Below are 17,479 nucleotides of genomic sequence, written 5' to 3'. Positions count from 1 at the left end.
TCTAAAGCAATATATACAATTAATATTATGCTAGGAGTTTTGGTCTTAAGTCTGTAAACTTGGGTGACTCATTTAGACACTTGATCCTTCATAGAGAAAGCATAAATTTGTGCTGAAATTCATTTTCAGCTCTTTAGAGTCTGTGACTATCTAGGAATATTTGGACTGTGGAGCTTACACTGAAGATTACAAAAATAAAATTCAAATAAAATAGCTGCTTTTAAATTATAATTATTATATTGGGGAAATTGCAGGGAGTTTTGTAAATATAGGCTAATTCTGGGATGAGACATTCTAAAATATGCTGTTGAATTATTATATAAGGATGAAGAGAAAAGACAAAGTTGGTTTTTTGGGCCTATTTCTCCTTTCCCTCATCCAGGTGGTCAATCTTACTTATTTTTATGGCTGCTCATGATATTCCATTAGCCTGGTGATCATTCTGCCCTCAAACTTTTTCCACTACTCTTTCTCTTTAAAATCGCAGGTAAAATGCAATCCCATACTCCTTCCCCCTCCTTCTCATTGACCACTAGTATTTCCATCTATTCAATAGATTTTAACCTTTGTTCCCCCTATTTATTTTCTATACCTCTTACCACTCTTTTTCATTGTTCACTAGTATCTCAATCTACTCAATTTATTTTAACATTTCCCCCATTATTTATTTATTTTTAATCCATATTTGTTACTCATATGTCAATATCGTAGATAAAAGAGCATCAGATCCAAGGTTTTCACAACCACATAGTCACATTATGAAAGCTATATTATTATACATTCATCTTCAAGAAATATGGTTACTGGAACACAGCTCTACAGTTTCTGACACTTCCCTCTAGCCTCTCTAATACACCTTAAACTAAAAAGGGACTATCTATAAAATGCGTAAGTATAATCTCCAGGATAACCTCTCAACTCTGTTTGAAATCTCTGAGCCACTGACACTTTATTTTGTCTCATTTCTCTCTTCCCTCTTTTGGTTGAGAAGATTTTCTCAATCCCTTGATGCTAAGTCCCAGCTCATTCTAGGATTTCTGTGCCATGTTGCCAGGGAGGTTTACACCATTGGGAGTCATGTCTGACATAGAGAGGGAAAGAGTGGTGAGTTTGCTTGCTGTGTTGCCTGAGAGAAAGAGAGAGGCCACATCTGAGCAACAAAAGAGGTTCTCTGGAGGTCACTCTTAGGCCTAATTTTAAGAAGGCTTAATCTATTCTTTACAGGGATAAGTTTCATATGAATAAACCCCAAGATTGAGGGCTTGGCCTATTGATTTGGTTGTCCCCACTGCTTGCAAGAATATCAGGAATTCTCCAAATGGGGGAGTTGAATTTTCCCCCTTTCTCATCATTCCCTCAAGAGGACTTTGCAAATACTGTTTTAGTCACTGTTCAGATCACTTTGGGATTTATCTGGGCATCACTCTGGACAAACCTACAAAATCTCATGCCCTATTCAAAGTTCTATGTACTTATGGTGTGCAATTAACCTGTCCATATAAGTTATATTAGGAAATGCACTAGTCAAAATATAAATTTTGTGCCAAAAACATTTTTATAGTTTCATACATGAATTAAAATTTTTAAATATGAATTACCATCTATTTTCAACACCCTGCAATATTGACATTCCTTTGTTCTTCCTCATGCAAAAGCATTTTTTAATTTATACATTTAATCACTATCATTGTACACTCTAGGCATTCCTAGATTATACCATCTTATCTTTATCATCTGTCTTTCCTTCTGTTTCATTTGTGTCCCCAGCCCTCCTCCCTCTATCGTTCTAACATTCAGCTTCATTCAGTGTACTAATATTATTGTGCTCCAATTAGGTAGTATTGTGATATCCATTTCTGAATTTTTACCCTCAGTCATATTGTACAATCTGTATCCCTTCAGCTCTGATTACCCCAAATCTACCCTATTTCTATCTCTTGATGACCTCTGTTCTTAACTGAAATTCTCCAAGTTCATTCATTAATGTTAGTTCATATCAGTGAGACCATACAGTATTTGTCCTTTTGTTTCTAGCTAATCTCATTCAGAATAAAATCCTGAAGGTCCATCCATGTTGTTATATGGTTTATGACTTTATTCTGTCTTACAGTTGTGTAATATTCCATTGTATATATATACCACAGCTTGTTTAACCACTAATCTGTTGGTGGACATTTGGGCTATTTCATCTCTTGGCAACTGTAAATAATGCTGCTATAAACATTGGTGTGCAAATGTCTGTTTGTGTTCTTTTATTTTTTAATTAATTAAGGAAAAAAAAGAAGTTAACACAACATTTAGAAATCATTCCATTCTACATATGCAATCAGTAATTCTTAACATCATCACATAGATGCATGATCATCATTTCTTAGTACATTTGCATCGATTTAGGAAAAGAACTAGCAAAACAACAGAAAAAGATATAGAATGTTAATATAGAGAAAAAAATAAAAATAATAATAATAGTAAAAAAAAAAGAGAAAAGGACAAAGAAAGAAAAAAAAGACAAACAAACAAACAGACAGACAAAAAAAATCCTATAGCTCAGATGCAGCTTGATTCAGTGTTTTAACATGATTACTTTACAATTAGGTATTATTGTGCTGTCCATTTTTGAGTTTTTGTATCTAGTCCTGTTGCACAGTCTGTATCCCTTCAGCTCCAATTACCCATTATCTTCCCCTGTTTCTAACTCCTGCTGGACTCTGTTACCAATGACATATTCCAAGTTTATTCTCGAATGTCGGTTCACATCAGTGGGACCATACAGTATTTGTCCTTTAGTTTTTGGCTAGACTCACTCAGCATAATGTTCTCTAGGCCCATCCATGTTATTACATGCTTCATAAGTTTATTCTGTCTTAAAGCTGCATAATATTCCATCATATGTATATACCACAGTTTGTTTAGCCACTCGTCTGTTGATGGACATTTTGGCTGTTTCCATCTCTTTGCAATTGTAAATAACGCTGCTATAAACATTGGTGTGCAAATGTCCATTTGTGTCTTTGCCCTTAAGTCCTTTGAGTAGATACCTAGCAATGGTATCACTGGGTCGTATGGCAATTCTATATTCAGCTTTTTGAGGAACCACCAAACTGCCTTCCACAGTGGTTGCACCATTTGACATTCCCACCAACAGTGGATAAGTGTGCCTCTTTCTCCGCATCCTCTCCAGCACTTGTCATTTTCTGTTTTGTTGATAATGGCCATTCTGGTGGGTGTGAGATGATATTTCATTGTGGTTTTGATTTGCATTTCTCTAATGGCCAGGGACATTGAGCATCTCTTCATGTGCCTTTTGGCCATTTGTATTTCCTCTTCTGAGAGGTGTCTGTTCAAGTCTTTTTCCCATTTTGTAATTGGGTTGGCTGTCTTTTTGTTGTTGAGTTGGACAATCTCTTTATAAATTCTGGATACTAGGCCTTTATCTGATATGTCATTTCCAAATATTGTCTCCTATTGTGTAGGCTGTCTTTCTACTTTCTTGATGAAGTTCTTTGATGCACAAAAGTGTTTAATTTTGAGGAGTTCCCATTTATTTATTTCCTTCTTCAGTGCTCTTGCTTTAGGTTTAAGGTCCATAAAACCACCTCCAATTGTAAGTTTCATAAGATATCTCCCTACATTTTCCTCTAACTGTTTTATGATCTTAGACCTAATGTTTAGATCTTTGATCTATTTTGAGTTAACTTTTGTATAGGGTGTGAGATACCGGTCTTCTTTCATTCTTTTGCATATGGATATCCAGTTCTCTAGGCACCATTTATTGAAGAGACTGTTCTGTCCCAGATGAGTTGGCTTGACTGCCTTATCAAAGATCAAATGTCCATAGATGAGAGGGTCTATATCTGAGCACTCTATTCGATACCATTGGTCAATATATCTATCTTTATGCCAATACCATGCTGTTTTGACCACTGTGGCTTCATAATATGCCTTAAAGTCAGGCAGCACGAGACCTCCAGCTTCGTTTTTTTCCTCAAGATGTTTTTAGCAATTCGGGGCACCCTGCCCTTCCAGATAAATTTGCTTACTGGTTTTTCTATTTCTGAAAAATAAGTTGTTGGGATTTTGATTGGTATTGCATTGAATCTGTAAATCAATTTAGGTAGGATTGACATCTTAACTATATTTAGTCTTCCAATCCATGAACACGGTATGCCCTTCCATCTATTTAGGTCTTCTGTGATTTCTTTTAACAGTTTTTTGTAGTTTTCTTTGTATAGGTCTTTTGTCTCTTTAGTTAAATTTATTCCTAAGTATTTTATTCTCTTAGTTGCAATTGTAAATGGAATTCGTTTCTTGATTTCCCCCTCAGCTTGTTCATTGCTAGTGTATGGAAACACTACAGATTTTTGAATGTTGATCTTGTAACCTGCTACTTTGCTGTACTCATTTATTAGCTCTAGTAGTTTTGCTGTGGATTTCTCAGGGTTTTTGATGTATAGCATCATATCATCTGCAAACAGTGATAGTTTTACTTCTTCCTTTCCAATTTTGATGCCTTGTATTTCTTTTTCTTGTCTAATTGCTCTGGCTGAACCTCCAACACGATGTTGAATAATAGTGGTGATAATGGGCATCCTTGTCTTGTTCCTGATCTTAGGGGGAAAGTTTTCAATTTTTCCCCATTGAGGATGATATTAGCTGTGGGTTTTTCATATATTCCCTTTATCATTTTAAGGAAGTTCCCTTGTATTCCTATCTTTTGAAGTGTTTTCAACAGGAAAGGATGTTGAATCTTGTCAAATGCCTTCTCTGCATCAATTGAGATGATCATGCAATTTTTCTGCTTTGATTTGTTGATATGCTGTATTACATTAATTGATTTTCTTATGTCGAACCATCCTTGCATACCTGGGATGAATCCTACTTGGTCATGATGTATAATTCTTTTAATGTGTTGTTGGATATGATTTGCTAGAATTTTATTGAGGATTTTTGCATCTATATTCATTAGAAAGATTGGTCTGTAGTTTTCTTTTTTTGTAATATCTTTGCCTGGTTTTGGTATGAGGGTGATGTTGGCTTCATAGAATGAATTAGGTGGCTTTCCCTCCACTTCGATTTTTTTGAAGAGTTTGAGGAGAGTTGGTACTAATTCTTTCTGGAATGTTTGATAGAATTCACATGTGAAGCCGTCTGGTCCTGGACTTTTCTTTTTAGGAAGCTTTTGAATGACTGATTCAATTTCTTTACTTGTGATTGGTTTGTTGAGGTCATCTATTTCTTCTTGAGTCAAAGTTGGTTGTTCATGTCTTTCCAGGAACCCGTCCATTTCATCTAAATTGTTGTATTTATTAGCGTAAAGTTGTTCATAGTATCCTGTTATTACCTCCTTTATTTCTGTGAGGTCAGTAGTTATGTCTCCTCTTCCATTTCTGATCTTATTTATTCGCATCCTCTCCCTTCTTCTTTTAGTCAATCTTGCTGAGGGCCCATCAATCTTATTGATTTTCTCATAGAACCAACTTCTGGTCTTATTGATTTTCTCTATTGTTTTCATGTTTTCAATTTCATTTATTTCTGCTCTTATCTTTGTTATTTCTTTCCTTTTGCTTGCTTTGGGATTAGTTTGCTGTTCTTTCTCCAGTTCTTCCAAGTGGACAGTTATTCCTGCATTTTTGCCTTTTCTTCTTTTCTGATATAGGCATTTAGGGCAATAAATTTCCCTCTTAGCACTGCCTTTGCTGCGTCCCATAAGTTTTGATATGTTGTGTTTTCATTTTCATTCACCTCGAGGTATTTACTAATTTCTCTTGCAATTTCTTCTTTGACCCACTTGTTGTTTAAGAGTGTGTTGTTGAGCCTCCACGTATTTGTGAATTTTCTGGCACTCCGCCTATTATTGATTTCCAACTTCATTCCTTTATGATCCGAGAAAGTGTTGTGTATGATTTCAATCTTTTTAAATTTGTTAAGACTCTCTTTGTGACCCAGCATATGGTCTATCTTTGAGAATGATCCATGAGCACTTGAGAAAAAGGTGTATCCTGCTGTTGTGGGATGTAATGTCCTATAAATGTCTGTTAAGTCTCGCTCATTTATAGTAATATTCAGATTCTCTATTTCTTTATTGATCCTCTGTCTAGATGTTCTGTCCATTGATGAGAGTGGTGAATTGAAGTCTCCAACTATTATGGTATATGTGTCTATTTTCCTTTTCAGTCCTTGCAGTGTATTCCCCACGTATTTAGGGTCATTCTGGTTCAGTGCATAAATATTTATGATTGTTATGTCTTCTTGTTTAATTGTTCCTTTTATTAGTAGATAGTGTCCTTCTTTGTCTCTTTTAACTGTTTTACATTTGAAGTCTAATTTGTTGGATATTAGTATAGCCACTCCTGCTCTTTTCTGGTTGTTATTTGCATGAAATATCTTTTCCCAACCTTTCACTTTCAACCTATGTTTATCTTTGGGTCTAAGATTTGTTTCCTGTAGACAGCATATAGAAGGATCCTGTTTTTTAATCCATTCTGCCAGTCTGTGTCTTTTGATTGGGGAATTCAGTCCATTAACATTTAGTGTTACTACTGTTTGGATAATATTTTCCTCTACCATTTTGCCTTTTGTATTATGTACATCATATCTGATTTTCCTTCTTTCTACACTCTTCTCCATACCTCTCTCTTCTTTCTTTTTGTATCTGACTCTAGTGCTCCCTTTAGTATTTCTTGCAGAGGTGGTCTCTTGGTCACAAATTCTCTCAGTGACTTTTTGTTTGAGAATGTTTTAATTTCTCCCTCATTTTTGAAGGATAATTTTTCTGGATATAGAAGTCTTGGTTGGCAGTTTTTCTCTTTTAGTAATTTAAATATATCATTCCACTGTCTTCTAGCTTCCATGGTTTCTGCTGAGAAATCTACACATAGTCTTATTGGGTTTCCCTTGTATGTGATGGATTGTTTTTCTCTTGCTGCTTTCAAGATCCTCTCTTTTTCTTTTACCTCTGACATTCTAACTAGTACGTGTCTCGGAGAACGCCTATTTGGGTCTATTCTCTTTGTGGTGTGCTGCACTTCTTGGATCTGTAATTTTAGGTCTTTCATAAGAGTTGGGAAATTTTCAGTCATAATTTCTTCCGTTAGTTTTTCTCCTCCTTTTCCCTTCTCTTCTCCTTCTGGGACACCCACAACATGTATATTTGTGTGCTTCATATTGTCCTTGAGTTCCCTGATACCCTGTTCAAATTTTTCCATTCTTTTCCCTATAGTTTCTGTTTCTTTTTGGAATTCAGATGTTCCATCCTCCAAATCACTAATTCTAGCTTCTGTCTCTTTAAATCTATCATTGTAGGTATCCATTGTTTTTTCCATCTTTTCTACTTTGTCCTTCACTTCCATAAGTTCTGTGATTTGTTTTTTCAGTTTTTCTATTTCTTCTTTTTGTTCAGCCCATGTCTCCTTCATGTCCTCCCTCAATTTATCGATTTCGTTTTTGAAGAGGTTTTCCATTTCTGTTCATCTATTCAGCATTAGTTGTCTCAGCTCCTGTATCTCATTTGAACTATTGGTTTATTCCTTTGACTGGGCCATATCTTCAATTTTCTGAGCATGATCCATTATCTTCTGCTGGCGTCTGGGCATTTAATCAGATTTCCCTGGGTGTTGGACCCAACAGGTTGAAAGATTTTTCTGTGAAATCTCTGGGTTCTGTTTTTCTTATCCTGCCCAGTAGGTGGTGCTCGTGGCACCGTTTGTCTGCAGGTCCCACCAGTAAAAGGTGCTGTGGGTCCTTTAACTTTGGAAAACTCTCGCCGTGGGGGAGGTTCACCAGCCGAAGCGGCTTGGAAGAGTGCCAGTCCGAATCTCCCAGCCGGCCCGGGAATCCGAACGCGGGGAGGGTCGCCGGCCGCCACAGCCCGGGAGAGCGCCCATCCGAATCTCCTAGCCAGCCCGGGGCGCCAAGCGTGGCGGGAGGGCGCCAGCCGCCGCGGCCCGGGGGAGTGCACCGTTCCCAGCCAGACCTGGAAGCCACATGTTTGGAAGGGACCCCGGTCACCCTTCTCCACGGCCTTGGGATCTCCGATTCAATTCTCCCAGCTGGTCTGGGGGGCCGCACGTGGGGGGGGCGCCAGCCACTGCGGCTTGAGGGGACCACCTGTCCAATTCTCCCAGACGGCCCCGGAAGGAGGGAGGGAGGGACTCCGGCCACCTGCCGCCCCGACCCGGGAAAGCCCATGCCCCTCGACGATCTCACCGGAGCGGGTTCTCCCAGCCAGTCAGCCGTTCCAGAATGGGGTACGCTGTCTTCTTTTTTTTTTTTTTTTTCATTGTTCCAAAGTCTTTTTTTATTTCAAACTCATTGAAAGAAATAAAATTATACTTAAAAATAGCGTAATCTCACAAACTGAGGAAAGCCAGGAACAAAAACAACTAGTTAGTACTTTTTCCTGAGAGGCAGATTTAATAGCTATAGAATGGGTTTTCTCCTTCCTAACTTTGTCAAACAGAAAAACAGATTTCTCTATTTCTAAGGCATCAGAAAGCACACCAAGTGATAAAAGATGTTTAAGTACAAGGTTTCAAGCCCTCTAATGGGGATGAAGAAACATCAAAAGCTGATAGTTTCTTTTAATATCAACTATTAAACTGCACATATTTCTAACAATGTAAATTTGAAAATTTCACGCTCACGACCTGAATGTCAAAAATCTGGTTTTCTTAAAATGTTAGTACTTCTTAGTAAGAAAGTGCAAAGAATCTGAGCTTGCATCACTATAAGTGAAGGGGGCCAGACAGCATGAAGAGCTGCACTCACCTTACCATCTGCAGCCAAAACTAGGAGTCAAAAAGCACCAATCCTAGGAGACTCAGATGCAGCTAGAAATTTATTGCAAAGCCTCATTCCTAAACCACTGGAACTGTCCACAAAGGCAGATCAATCCTAATGGTTCAGAGATAATGCACATTATAAATGTTATGTCATATTACCATTCTCAAAGCTCTAAACTTACTGGTTTCCTTTTATTTTATACTATGTAATCTACCAAACTAAAAACTTTCATTTTCAACCATTTCAGTAAATTAGTCAAGACACTGGCTAACATTTTTGTTCTATGCATAACTAGCTGATTGCTTTTGCTAAAGTTTTGATTTGCACAGGTAATAGGAAAGCTTGAAATCAATTTTTCCAAAAAGTTCCAATCTTATGTTTTGAATTGAAATACTGAGTACACATCTGGACAGTTTCTCTAAAGCTTCCTTTTAAAAATAGTTGACTCAATTCACATCATTGGTAACCATAATTCCATAACATCAATTCCTGAAAGAGTGTTTTTAGTAAATAAGAGATTAAAATGTCATTAATATCTACAATAGTTGCTTAAGGATTCAGGTGTGTATCTCAAATTAGGCTCATTATATAACATCAATGAGCTTTTAAAGATTCAGTAGGATTTTGTGGGTGTGTCCTATTAAGTTATTCAAACATCTACCAACCTTTAAAGTAGATCAATATTCCCACCAAAGCAAACTGGTGTTAGACCCTAACAAAAACCCCATCCTGTTTACTGGCTCTATAGGGTATTAACCTTCGTAGACAGCATCTCTTATCAGACAACGCTGGGCTCCCAACTTACAATTAGAAGGAGCTCTCAGCCCTAACAATGATTCTACTGAGTTACAGGATACTGTCAGGTTATCTTCTGCCCAGGAAAACAGCACGGTCAGCACTCTGCCACCAAACCGAGGATACAACTTTAATTACACTGAGTTACATTCTGGTGACAGTATCCCAAGTCCCGGTATGACATTGTGGCCAAAAATTACCATATGCAAATGAGATACCTAATAACACAAACTTTTAAAGCAGATGAAACTCAGTTTTTCATCACCAACTCAGGCATGCATGCACACACACACACACACACTCAACGCAAAAAAGACAACAAACATGAGCTAGAACGGTGCTTAAAAAAAAACAACACAGTTAATAAGGGCAATCAAAGCTACCAACATCAATATAAGCCAGCCTCTAGAGATTTCCTACTTTAGTGACTGGCATTTTTTTTGACTATCAACAAAAATGTTAATATCCTGAGTTTTATCAGTACTTCCTTTCTTAAATAAGAGTCATAAAAGCATACAAATGAAAAAACAGAAGCAGTGATACAAAAGTTTGGAAGAAGAGCCATTAGAAAAAGAAGTCACAAAAATAAAGCAAAAAGACGTATTTAAGTGAAATAGATAAAAGGTGAAAACCTTACCCTTTCAAGTTTTTTTTTTACACTCATTTTGGGAGATGGCATGGAGTAAATGATACACTTTCCTAATCATCAGTTGGTTAAGATCAAATACCAATATCATCCTTCACAAAAAAGTCTGCCTTTAGAAATCATGGCCCCATGACAGTTATTTTGAACACAGTAGAAACTACCTGAATTAATATTCCATATCCTAATAAGTAGCTTGTCTGGTCAAATTGTTAAGACATTTTATTTATTGACTTGACTATGAAATGGTATAAAAAAAATGCTTACTTTACTGGCATCTGCAGAAACTAAAATTTTAATATGTGAGTTTATCCAAACTACTGAGTTTTTTTTAGGAAACAAAATGCCAATCCATTATCCCAAAGGTAACCCCAAAGTATAATTCTAATAGGCTATACTTCTGTAAAAACAAAAAAATCTATTTGCTTCCTAAATGTTATTTCTACTTTGTCAACTGGCTGCATCTGCCTTTAAAATGCAATGGGATCTCTTTATTTAACCTGGCATCACTATTGAAAAATCAACTTATAACTGTTGGAGAACACAGTACTCATTATGCTAAAATAGAGGTTATGTTATATATAAAACCATTTCAAATTACAAAGCGATTGGTGTCTATCACCCTAAGGATTTTTAGTACATAGTTTAGGAGGAAAAAAATCATAACTATTTAACATAGATGGCATTCAACTTTTCTCAATCCAATTAACCATATCCATTAAAAATTAGGAAATTTTTCTGCAAAACCTGCCAGTTCCTCATTCCTTTTGTCCACCTAAAAAAAAAGTATTTCTTGGGAAGTCAAGATTTATCAAGAACATCAAGGTCTAGGATATATATATATTTTTACCATATACCTTAAAAATGATTGTTTTTTGATCCCCACAAAAAAAACCCATATCCTTTAAAACCACATATTTGAATCACATGGATAACATTTTTAGCTAATCAACTCCTCAGTGCTGATCCTAGAAAATAATTTTCAATGGATCTTTGAATAAAGGAACAAGGCAAGGTTCAGTTATTGATGAGTGGTGTAAGAGGTCACACCTTTAACGTTTAAGCCACAAACTGTCAAGTTTGGAAAGGGTGAGGTCTACTGTCCATTATCAGAATTTGTTGTAGTATTTTCAGTGCTCATGGGTTGCACGTTGTCTGCAAGGTTGTGTGCATGCTCTAGAAACAAATCTTTAAGTACACTTAATTCCTTTGTCAGCAATTTAATTTTTGCTTCCAACCGTTCATTCTCTTCTTTGAGCTGATTTACTTTTTGTAGCGTATCCTGTGCTTTCTGCTTGCTTTTCAATCGGCTCTTTTTCACAGCCATGTTGTTCCTCTCTCTGTGTTGACGATACTTGTCACTGTTTTGGTCCATAGGTGAACTCTTTTTGCTCTGCTTGCTGGGAGGCACAGTTTTGCCTCCTCCACCAGGGCCAGCAGGAACCAGCTGAGGAACCTGCTGTAAGCCACTGCCATGTGCCTGAGAATGGATAACACTTATTCCATTCACTCCTGGAGTACTGGGTTGCTGTGATATCTTGCTCATTTGGGCACTCTTCTTTGCCAACACAGAACAGGCAGAAAGGACAGCAAGGTGATCAATGGTTTCCACACTAAATGCCAAGAAATCTTCACATGTACCATGTGCTGTTTAATTCCCCAGGAATGAAATCACCACTCCAAGATCAGAAAGCCTTGCTGACAGTCATGATGTGCTCCTGCGCCTCCAGCCCGTCCGCCCCCCCGCCGCGGCCTCCGTGGCGAGCGGCCTAACGCAACCCAGGCCTCGCAGCCTGTGTGTCAGCCAGGAGGAGCGACGGTTACGAAACCGGTAGCCTCTGCCCGACCTGCTGCTGTGGCCACTGGCTTCCCCTCCCTGCTGGGTTGCTGGGGCCGCAGCCGCCAGTACACTGTCTTCTTGATCTCTGTCGTGGCTCCGGGAGCTGTTCTGTATCGTTTCTACTCCCCTAGTAGCTCTTCTGGAGGAGCTAAGACCCGCGTGTCTTACTAAGCCGCCATCTTCTCCGGAAGTCCTGTTTGTGTTCTTGCCCTCATGTCCCCTGAATAGATACCTAGAAATGGTATTGCTGGATCATATGGCAATTCTATACTTACCTTTCTGTATGCTTTCTATATTTTACTTTTCTCTAATGGCTATTCTGGTGGGTGTGAGATGTTATTTCATTGTGGTTTTGATTTGCGTTTCCCTAATAGCCAGGGAAGTTGAGTATCTTTTCATGTGCCTTTTAGCCATTTGTAGTTCCCCTTCTGAACAGTGTTTGTTCATGTCTTTTGCTCATTTTGTAATTGGGTTGTTTGTCTTTTTGTTGTTGAGCTGAACAATCTCTTTATATATTCTGGATACTAGACCCTTATCTGGTATATCATTTCCAAATATTGTCTCTATTGTGTAGGCTGCCTTTTTACTTTCTTGACAGAGTTATTTGATGCAAAAAAGTGTTTAATTTTGAGGAGTTCCCATTTATCTATTTCTTTCTTCAATGCTTGTGCTTTGGGTATAAGTACTAGGAAATCGCCTCCTATTATAAGAGCTATATTTCCCTACATTTTCTTCTAAAAGTTTTATGGTCTTAAATCTAATGTTTAGGTCTTTGATCCATTTTGAGTTAATTTTTGTATAGGGTGTGAGATGTGGATCCTCTTTCATTCTTCTGCATGTGGAATCCAGTTCTCCAAGCACCATTTATTGAAGATAGTATTCTATCCCAGGTAAATTGGCTTGATCGCCTTATCAAAGATCAATTGTCCATAGATGAGAGGGTCTATGTCTGAACACTCTATTTGATTCCATTGGTCAGTATATCTATCTTTATGCCAGTACCATGCTGTTATGACCACTGTAACTTCATAATATGCCTTAAAGTCAGGTAGCATGAGACCGCTGGCTTCATTTTTCTTTCTTAGGATATTTTTAGCTATTTGGGGCACCCTGCCCATCCAGGTAAATTTGTTTATTGCTTTGTCTATTTCTGAAAAGTAAGTTTTTGGGATTTTAATTGGTATTGCATTGAATCTGTGAATCTATTTAGGTAGAATAGACATCTTAACTGTATTTAGTCCTCCAAACCATGAACATGCTTTGCCCTTCCATTTATTTAGGTCTCCTGTGATTTCTTTTGGAAATTTCTTGTAGTTTTCTTTGTACAGGTCTTTTATAGCCTTAGTTAAATTTATTCCTACATATTTTATTCTTTTGGTTGCAAATGTAAATGGAAGTTTTTTTCTTGATTTCCCCCTCAGATTGCTCATTACTAGTGTATAGAAACACTACACTAGATTTTTGAGTGTTGATCTTGTAACCTGCCATTTTTCTGTACTCATTTACTAGCTGTAGTAGTTTTGCTGTGGATTTTCCAGGGTTTTCAACATATAGTATCATATAATCTGCAAACAGTGAGAGTTTTACTTTTTCCTTTCCAATTTTGATGCCTTGTATTTCTTTTTCTGATACAGTTGCTCTGGCTAGAACTTCCAACACAATGTTGAATAACAATGGTGATAGTGGACATCCTTGTCTTGTTCCTGATCTTAGGGGGAAAGTTTTCAGTTTTCCCCCAGTGAGGATGATGTTAACTGTGGGTTTTCAATATATTCCTGTTATCAGGTTGAGGAAGTTCCCTTCTATTCCTATCCTTTGAAGTGTTTCCAATAAGAAGCGATATTGAATTCTGTCAGATGCCTTTTTTGCATCAATCGAGATGATCATGCTTTTTTCTGCTTTATTTGTTGATATGGTGTATTACACTAATTGGTTTTCTTATGTTGAACCATTCTTACATAACTGGGATGAATCCTACTTGGTCATGGTGTATAATTCTTTTAAGGTGCTGCTGGGTTTGATTTGCAAGAATTTTGTTGAGGATTTTTGCATCTATATTCATTAGAGAGATTGGTCTGTGATTTTCTTTTCTTGTAGTATCTTTGTCTGGATTTGGTATGAGGGTGATGGCTTCATAGAATGAGTTAGATAGCCTTCCTTCCTCTTCAATTTTTTTGAAGAGTTTGAGCAGGATTGGTACTAATTCCTTCTCAAATGTTTGGTAGAATTCACATGTGAAGCCATCTGGTCCTGGACTTTTCTTTTTTGGAGCTTCTTAATGGCTAATTCAATTTCTTTACTTGTGATTGGTTTGTTGAGATTGTCTATTTCTTCTCAAGTCAGTGTTGGTTTGTCATGCCTTTCTAGGAAGTTGTCCATTTAGTCTACATTTCTAGTTTATTAGCATAAAGCTGTTCATAGTATCCTTTCATTACTTCCTTTATTTCTGTGGGGTCAGTGGTTATGGCCCTTCTTCTATTTTTTTGTTTTATTTATTTGCATCCTCTCTCTTCTTTTTGCCAACCTTGCTAAGGGTCCATCAATCTTATTGATTTTCTTATAGAACCAGCTTCTGGTTTTGTTTTTGACTTTCTCAATTGTTTTCATGTTCTCAACTTCATTTATTTCTGCTCTAGTCTTCATTATTTCTTTTCTTTTGCTTGCTTTGGGGTTAATTTGCTGTGCTTTCTAGTTCTTCCAAGTGAACAGTTAATTCCTTGATTTTTGCTCTTTCTTCTTCTTCTTCTTTTTTTTTTTTAATGCATGATCTGGGAATTGAACCCAGGTCTCCCACATGAAAGGTGGGCATTCTAACCACTGAACTACCCATGTACCCTCTTTCTTCTTTTTTAATATAGGCATTTAGGGTGATAAGTTTTCCTCTTACTACTGCCTTTGCTACATCGCATAAATTTTGATATGTTGTGTTTTCATTTTCATTTGCTTTTAGACATTTACTGATCTCTCTTGTAATTTCTTCCTTGACCCACTGTATGTTTAAGAGTGTGTTGTTGACCCTCCACATATTTGTGAATTTTCTGGTCCTCTGCCTAGTATTGATTTCTAACTTCATTCTTCTATGATCTTAGAAAGTATTTTGCATTATTTCAATCTTTTAAAATTTATTGAGACTTGGTTTGTGAGATCCATAAGCACTTGAGAAAAAGGTGTATCCTACTGTTGTGGGGTGTAATGTTCTATAAATGTCTGTTAAGTTTAGCTCATTTATTGTATTGTTCAAATTCTCTGTTTCTTTATTGATCCTGTGTCTAGATGTTCTGTCCATTGATGAGAGCAGGGAATTGAAGTCCAACTATTATGGTACATGTGTCTATTTCTCTTTTCAGTGTTTTCAGTATTTGCCTCATGTATTTTGGAGCACTTTAGCTCGGTGCATAAATATTTGTGATTGTTATGTCATCTTGTTGAATTGTTTCTTTTATTAATACATAACATCCTTCTTTGTTTCATTTAATTGTTTTACAATTGAAGTCTAAAGTATTGGATATTAGTATAGTTACTCTTGCTCTCTTCTGATTGTTGTTTGCATGAAATATCTTTTCACAACCTTTCACTTTCAACCTATGTTTATCCTTGGGTCTAAAATGTGTCTCCTGTAGACAGCATATAGATGGGTCCTGTTTTTAATCCATTCTGCCAGTCTATATCTTTTGATTGGGGAGTTTAATCCATTAACATTTAGTGTTATTACTGTAAGGGCAGTACTTTCTTTTACCATTTTGCCTTTTGGATTTTATATGTCATATCTAATTGTTCTTCTTTTTATCTTTACTGATAGTCTTCATTTCTACACTCTTCTCCACACCTCTCTCCTGTCATTTCCTATCTGTCTCTAGTGCTCCCTTTAGTATTTCTTGCAGAGCTGGTATCTTGGTCACAAATTCTCTTAGTGATTTTTTTTTTGTCTGGAAATGTTTTAATTTTCCCCTCATTTTTGAAGGACAATTTTGCTGGATGTAGAATTCTTGGTTGGCAGTTTTTCTCTTTTAGTATCTTAAATATATCGTATCACTGTCTTCTTGTCTCCATGGTTTCTGCTGAGAAATCTACCCATAGTCTTATTGAGCTACCCTTGTATTTGATGGATTGCTTTTGTCTTGCTGCTTTCAAAATTCTCTATTTCTATTTGACATATGACATTCTGATTAGTAAGTGTCTTGGAGTATGTCTATTGGGATCTATTTGTTTAGGGTATGCTGCACTTCTTGGATGTGTAATTTTAAATCTTTCATAAGATTTGGGAAATTTTCAGTGATAATTTCCTCCATTAGTTTTTCTCCTCCTTTCCCCTTCTGTTCTCCTTGTGGGGCATCTGTAACATGTATATTCCTGCACTTCATGTTGTCATTCAGTTCCCTGAGTCCCTGCTTATATTTTTCCATTCTTTTCTGTATACTTTCTTTTGCTTGTCGGATTTCACATGTACCTTCCTCCAGTTCTCTAATCCTATCTTTTACCTCTTGAAATTTAACATTGTAGGTTTCCATTGTTTTTTTCATCTCTTCTACTGTGACTTTCATTCCCATAAGTTCTGTGATTTGGTTTTTTGGATTTTCTATTTCTTCTTTTTGTTTGTCCCTTGCCTTCTTTATATTCACTGATTTGATTGTTGATGAGATTTTCCATATCTGTTCAAACACCTTGAATTAATTGTTTCAACTCCTGTATCTTATTTGAGTTGCTGTTTTGTTCCTTTGACTGGGCCATATCTTCAATTTTCCTAGTATGTCTTATTATTTTTTGCTGACATCTAGGCATTTGCTTTTCCTAATTAGTTTATGCTAGAGATTGTTTTAATGTTTTTTACCTAGGATTTTCTTGCTGGATGACTTTGTTGTCTATCTGTTCTTTGACATTCAGTTCAGTTTATTCTAGACCTCTAGCTTAGGTTTTGTTTAACAGATCAGAATTTTTTAGTTCTTGCTTTCTTATTTCTTGCCCTACCTGTATGGTGCCTTTTTTTTTTTTTTTTTTTCCTTAGGAGGGTCCACTTAGGTATTATAGATTTTTTCTAGTCAGATTTTCCCAGACCAGACTGGCCTCCTCTCAGGAGGGAAGAATCACCTGCATCAGTTTTCCCTGAGGATGAGACCCAGCAGGTTGAAAGACTTTCCTATGAAACTTCTAGACTGTGTTTTTCCTATCCTACCCAGTATGTGGTGCTTCTGCCTGTAGGTCTCATCAGCATAAGGTGATGCAGTACCTTTAACTTCAGCAGATTCTCCCTGATGGGGGCTTGATTGAGTCAGAGAAGAGGAAGTAGTCTGGTTTTACGCTTCAGTTTTCCAGACCCTGGGGTCTGAATTACTTAAAAGAGGGATTCCACCTGAGCTGGCCCCACATCTCTCCTGGGGAAGGCATAGCCTCCAGGGAATTATTTCCTGTCATCTGACCAGCCT

At 37.0% G+C, this 17,479-nt stretch overlaps 1 protein-coding gene and 1 pseudogene across 11 annotated transcripts in view; one reads left to right on the top strand and one right to left on the bottom strand.

The window, feature by feature from the left end:
* The window catches only part of NCKAP5 (NCK associated protein 5), a 1,072,936-nt gene that overhangs the window by 368,162 nt on the left and 687,295 nt on the right, over positions 1 to 17,479 (top strand). The gene's annotated exons all lie outside the window — the stretch shown is intronic.
* On the bottom strand, positions 11,096 to 11,875 carry LOC143677559 (CCAAT/enhancer-binding protein gamma-like; annotated as a pseudogene).

This window comes from Tamandua tetradactyla, chromosome 3, assembly GCF_023851605.1.
Source record: "Tamandua tetradactyla isolate mTamTet1 chromosome 3, mTamTet1.pri, whole genome shotgun sequence".
Classification (NCBI taxonomy): Eukaryota; Metazoa; Chordata; class Mammalia; order Pilosa; family Myrmecophagidae; genus Tamandua; species Tamandua tetradactyla.
The sequence above is the reverse complement of the archived record's forward strand: the minus strand, read 5'-3'. Positions and strand labels throughout refer to the sequence as shown.